The following is a 7,199-nucleotide window of genomic DNA, read 5'->3' as shown; positions in this document are numbered from 1 at the left end:
GAACTTGGGGAACCCTTTGCGCCTCAGGCCTGTTGAACTACACTCTGTGGTCCTCATCCATTTCCCTTTTGTTTGAATGATATGCAGAACGCTGAGGCTGGAGAACTGGAGCAGGCAACAGGGTTCGTACGGGTGCTTGAAATCCTTGAAAATGCTTGAATTTTTACGAGGTGTTTTCATGACTTGAAAAGTGCTTGAATTTGGGAATGGTGCTTGGATTTGAGATAAAGTGCTTGAAATTGTAAATGCTTTACTTTTACAATAAATTGCTGTCTGACTGAATAGTTCGCTTTTTAGATTAAAAGAAAATAAAGAAGTCGGAGCGCGCTTAGTTGCTTCGCTTCTACATAAAACAGCTCCGCTCCGGCCTTCCCGCGCTATGCGCGCGACCTGCAAGTGTTTTATTTTGTGTGACCTGGGCATTCTAATGAGAGAATGACAGTATGCCAGGAGGTTGCTGTTTTAACGAGCGTTGGATATCCGAAAAGAAATACAAGCTGTGGCTAAAACGAGGATCAACCCAACGATTCGCCTTCTGCACAGTTTGCCACAAAGAATTTCAATTATTCGCGATGGGAGAGTCTGCGCTGACGAGCCATATGAAAGGTAAGCCGTAGTAGAGCATTTTGGATTAGGCTAACGTTACATGTTACGTTTGTTTAAGCTAGTAACGTTAGCGAACTCGATGTGGATTATTGCTTATGCAGGTGACAATAATAAAAAGGAGCGTACCTATGTCAGTATGTGCGAAAGTCGCCATCCTGTGGTTTTCAGAGGATGAAGCACATAAAAGCAATGTATTTCTACTGGTAGTATTTTTCGTGCCTAAACTTGCTCCATCGAAATCAGTCACATTGACCCGAAGACACATTTTGAGTTATACACTGTTGGAAAGAGGATATTGCTAGCTTTCTAACGGAGGAAACATATTTTCGTTTGTATTACTGGTCTGGGGGAAGCTCGCGAGTGTGTGTGTGTGTGTTTGTGTATTTTTGCGTTTGTGTGTATTGTGTTAGTTTCCCGGGGAAAGCACTCATGAGAAACACCGGCTGTTGTTATGCCTGCTTTGACGTAAAGTTACTCCGTTCTCCGCTTGTAATTATGCCGTTACAAGCTTCAAAGTTGTATTTATCATCTGAATTTGCCGAAACAAGTTTAATATTCTGAAAGCCAAGACTTTGTTTATTTGAAATCAGATGAAAACAAACTGTAACGGACCCTGCCGTGTTATCTATGATTACTATACGGCATACATTCATAATGTCAGCGGGAGGGAGGGGGGAGCATCGCTACGTAAAAGCATTAGTGCGAGGGAGAGCTGTCATCTTCCCTTTACAAGCTTCAAACATGTATTTATCGGGAGATTTTGGCAATAAAAGTTTCATATTCTGAAAAAGATTCCCTGGAAACCTCCAAAACCCTTACACAGAAAGAGGATCTCTGCACACGCTTTTTTTTATATCAGCTTTGTGTTTCAATGGTTTTGTCCTAACCTTGGAGAGCCGTATGTTTACTGCCACCCTAAAAGGACCTCAAAAATGTTAAAAATGTTAATAAAGAATTTATTGAAAAGTTAGTTGGCTGATTGTTTTATATTGGCTCAGCCAGGTTATATGGGATGCCCAGTCTACTATATATGATATGGGTCACTCATTTTACAATATTAAACTTTGTTTTCTTATCTTTAATTTTTCATCCTTATGTAGAATGCTATTACGAAACACACATTTGGTTGTTTATAGCATAAAGAACATCGGATTTAATGTGAGGTAGGGAAATAATCATTTGAGTATAAGTATGTGCATATAAATATGTAATTTACAACAGCTGTACGCTGCTTGAAAAGCTTGAAAATGCACCTTGAAAATGCTTGAAAAGTGCTTGAATTTGACTTTGGAAAAGGTGTAAGAACCCTGAGGCAACAATGGCAATCTTTGTCATTGGGAAAGAGGATCAGTTTCATCGACCCAAAGACGTCAAGGTTCTCATCGAAGGAACAGAGGTCCTCAGCGGCTTGCCCTCGGTTGCGACAGCTTTTGCCATGCTCTTCGGGCTCATATACGCACTGAACATAAGATATCCGAAATAACTGCAATCCACTTTTGAAGTTGTGGAAAAAGTCCTGATGGAACTTGAGGGGAAAAAGATGAGCCCAAAAGTGAATAGACTGAGAACCCAGCTGTTCATCGCAGAGTAGACACTTTGTTGCACTCACTCACAGTTACCATTGTTACATGGTAAGGTTTCTAAAACCAAGGTTTTATAATAATTATGCATTGTAAAACATTTGCGAAAAGGTGTTGTGTTCAGAAGTTGCACTTACAGTATGACCGATTTTCACTGTAGAAGTTATGCATGTCTAATCATTTTCAGAGATTACATGTCTCACAGGCGCAAGTTGTCAGTGTTGCTTTAAAAAAAAAAGTGTGCAGTAGATAATAAGGACAAGTCTTTTTTCTAAGAGTTTGATGTTTGGAAGTGGCACATATTACTGCAACTAATAACTGTGGTACTTATTAACATGTCTAAGATCAGGTAATGGCTGCCTCAGAGGCCAAAGCTGGTTGTGTGAATAACTTGTTTTTCTTTCAAATAAATGTGCTCTGGAGTTAAAATATACAAATTGATCTGAAGAAATTGACTGTTTTACTTTTATTAGTGTACCTTTCAGTTGCATTGCACTCCTTAAATGTGTTTGAGACACTTTAGGTAACAATGTGGCTGTCATTTGATTAACTCTGAAAATACAGTTTTAATGAATAAATCACATGAAATGAGTTACAGGTGTCCCCTCAGCTGTGCAGACTTATTTAATAATACGGTAGGAAATTGTGGAGTAAAATTAATATCTATCTTGTACACACACACTTTTCCTCTACTGATGAGAGGAAGACAGAGGGGACTAAAGTATTTCTTATTTTTCTACATTGACCTGAATGTATTCTTTATTCTGTGTATTTGTGGACTGAAATATACGTTTTTATAAAGTTTGTGATACATATATTTGCAGTCACTTTATTATACGTTAAATACATTTATTTCAAGCTAAGATACATTAGCTAGTTAGTGCTCTTACCTGTGTGCCTCCTTCAAACAGCATTATAACCAGACTGTATCTTCAAACGATAAGTACCAGTTATAGCTACTTGATTTTAGATAAACAATTGAAGACAAAATCCTTCTCCCGCTTATCCGTGGTCGGGTCGCGGAGGTAGCAGTTCCAGCAGAGAGCCCAAAACTTTCTTTTCCCTGGCCACATCAACCAGCTCTGACTGGGGGATCCCAAGGTGCTCCCAGGCCAGCGAAGAGATATAATCCCTCCATCTGGTTCTAGGTCTACCCCTTGGTCTCTTCCCAGCTGGACGTGCCTGGAACACCTCCCTAGGGAGGTGCCCAGGTGGCATCCTAACTAGGTGCCCGAACCACCTCAACTGGCTCCTTTCGACGCGAAGGAGGAGCGATTCAACTCCGAGTCCCTCCCGGATGACCGAACTTCTCACCTTATCCCTAAGGGAGACACCAGCCACCCTGCGGAGAAAACCCATCTCGGCCGCTTGTACCCGCGATCTCGTTCTTTCGGTCATGACCCATCCTTCATGACATAGGTGAGGGTAGGAACGAAAATGGCGCGGTAGACAGAGAGCTTTGCCTTCTGGCTCAGCTCCCTTTTCGTCACAATGGTGCGGTAAAGCGACTGCAGTACCGCTCCCGCTGCTCCGATTCTCCGACCCATCTCACGCTCCATTGTTCCCTCACTCGAGAACAAGACCCTGAGATACTTAAACTCCTTCACTTGGGGTAAGGACTCATTCCCTACTTGGAGTGGACAGTCCATCGGTTTCCTGCTGAGAACCATGGCCTCAGATTTGGAGGTGCTGATCCTCATCCCAGCCGCTTCACACTCGGTTGCGAACCGATCCAGTCAGTGCTGAAGATCGCAGACCGATGAAGCCATCAGAACCACATCCTCTGCAAATAGCAGTGGTGCAATCCTTAGTCCACCAAACTGCAGACCCCCTCCCCCACGACTACGCCTCGAAATCCGATCCATGTATATTACAAACAGGATTGGTGACAAAGCGCAGCCCTGGCGGAGGCCAACCCTCACCTGAAATGGGTCCGACTTACTGCCGAGGACCCGGACACAGCTCTCGCTTTGGGAGTACAGAGATTGGATGGCCCTGAGTAGAGACCCCCTCACCCCATACTCCCGCAGCACCTCCCACAGTGACTCCCTGGGAACCCGGTCATACGCCTTCTCCAAGTCTACAAAAAACATGTAGACTGGATAAGCGTACTCCCAGGCCCCCTCCAGAAAAGACAAAATCAACCAGCTAATGTATTGAAAGACCAATCTTTATTTTAAGGTGCCTTTTCTTTACACCTTCAGATGTGAGATATTAGTATATAATACAAAAATACTGAGCAACTTTAGTTGAGTTAACTTTATGTTTCTTATTGTCTAAAAAGCATTTATTACACTCATTTTTCCCACTCATATTCACAGTGTGTACCAATTGACTGTATTTCCCGTCAGGTGTCATCTCTCTAACCAGAGTACTGTTTTGGATGAAGCGGCTCCGGCACAAACATTACAACATACATCAGATTCCCCAATAGTAGGTGTAGCAGTACGTACAGCAAGTTGCATTACATAGATTGTTTTGAACACACCCTCAAAATAGCATTGTGATTATATTACTGGATGGAAACTGAAAGCACGGGAACATTAATAAACTACATAACAGAAAGTATGAATAACAATAATGAAATTGTGACTGTAGATATGTTTATACTTGATATTATGTACTGTACATGTTTAATTATTGTGATTATTCTTTATTCTTTCTATCTATCTAAATCTCACAATGGGGTAGGTTACAGGAACTCTTATCAACAGATTGCTTTAGTCTGGTTTAACTCTTCACTGATTGGTTGCACACACTTTAAATGTACTGGAACAGAAGGTGGGGCTCATTATCATATTGGCGTTTTAAACGGGCGAATAGTGGCACTTTAGGCTTTCGATAGGCCGCTTCAGTAGGTTGCGCGTAGCCTATTGTAAAAGCTAAACACACTACAAAAACTCAACCTAATATCCAGGAATGAAACGCTATAGAGACTGCTACAGTGGAATAAATAAAAGCAATATTATTTCGTGTTTTAAAGAAATAAACTCCCATTGATTTTAGATACTTACTGTAGTCCGTTGTCAGATTAAATTAATGAAAGTGAGGTGATTGTGGGTAACGTAACGTGGCTACGTCACGTTGCCGTCGAGCGCGACGTAACGTTGCCGTGGTAACGACGGAATCTTCTTCTGGTTTATTGTTGTTATAATAAAAATGATTATTATTACTATTAAACAAAAAGCATTTAAAATACAGTCAGTAGCCATCGTCATTCCGATGTGGGGTGAGTGGTTTTCACCATCATTATCATCATTATATATTTTTTAAATGACTAATATTGGCCTACAATACCCCTTTATTGATCAAATAGGAATATAATTGTCTTTTAAATAACGTAAACTAAAGGGAACAATCTATTTGACACAGCTGAAACTCTAGCCTTCCTTAAAAAATAACTAATTTAATAAAAATCACAGTTGTATTACACACAATGCACAGTTTTTTGAGAACACAAATTTGGTAAATAATGCACCATAATACATTCTGACGAAAAATAAAAATTATTATGAATACAAGTCGCTCGCGATCTCAAGTCGTCTACAACATACGTTTAGGGACCTATATTAACTCCACCTGCACACTTGACCCAATGCCCTCCAAATTTGTTAAAGAGAGCCTCCCTGCCATCTCCCAGCTCATCGCCACCATCATTAACTCCTCCCTCAGATCTGGATCAGTTCCCCCCTCTCTCAAACTGGCTGATGTCACACCCATTCTCAAAAGACCTGGACTCATACCTGACATCATGTCCAACTTCCGGCCCATCTCAAATCTCCCCTTTCTGTCAAAAATACTTGAACGTGTCATTGCCTCACAACTAAAATCCCTCTTTGAGCCATTTCAATCCGGTTTCCGATCAAAACACAGCACAGAAACAGCTCTTCTGAAAATCACAAACGACCTCCTCCTCTCCTCTGACTCCGGCAACCTGAACATCCTCATCCTCCTCGACCTCACCGCAGCATTCGACACCATCAACCACACCATCCTGCTGTCCCTCCTCGAATCATCACTCAACATCACTGACACTGCACTCTCCTGGCTGAAATCCTACCTCACCGACAGACATCAGTTTATCAACATCAACAACTGCACCTCCTCCACTGCTCCTCTGTCCCAAGGCGTCCCCCAGGGTTCGATGCTTGGCCCCCTCCTCTTCATCCTTTACATGCTCCCCCTTGGCAAAATAATTTGTCGCCACAACCTTCAATTTCACTGCTACGCCGATAACATCCAACTTTATATCTCAACAAAAACCATCACCCCCACAACACACTCCACTCTCACCAACTGTCTCTCAGAAATAAAAGCGTGGATGCAAACAAACTATCTCCAACTGAACAGTGCCAAATCAGACATTATCATCATCGGCCCCCCATCCCGTATCAAAGACATCCAGAAATGTCAACTTCACCATTGACAGCCACACTCTATCTCCCCCCCCACTCACATCTGCAACCTCGGAGTCATTTTCGACAGTCAGCTCAAATTCAACCACCACATAAATCACATCACCAGGACCGCCTTTTTCCACCTCAAAAACATTGCCCGTCTCCGCCCATCACTCTCCTCCTCTGCTGCTGAAACCCTGATTCATGCATTCATCACTTCACGACTCGACTACTGCAATAGCATCCTCTACGGCATACCATCCAACCTCCTCAATAAACTCCAACATATCCAGAACTCTGCTGCCCGCCTCCTCACCCACACCCGCTCCCGAGACCACATCACTCCCGTCCTCCTCCAGAATCTCCACTGGCTCCCCGTCCATCAAAGAATCCACTTCAAAGTCCTCCTCATTACTTACAAAGCCCTCAACAAGAAGCCCCCCCCCTACCTCACAGACCTGCTGCACCACCACACCCCTTCCCTCTGCCTCCGCTCATCAGAAGCCAACCTCCTATCCATCCCCACCTGCACCAATCACCGGACCTGGGGGGACAGAGCCTTCTCCGTCGCTGCCCCCTCCCTCTGGAACTCACTCCCACAACCCATCAGAGACTG

The sequence above is a fragment of the Notothenia rossii genome (genome assembly GCF_949606895.1).
Source record: "Notothenia rossii genome assembly, chromosome: 9".
NCBI lineage: Eukaryota > Metazoa > Chordata > Actinopteri > Perciformes > Nototheniidae > Notothenia > Notothenia rossii.
Note: the sequence above shows the minus strand (reverse complement) of the source record.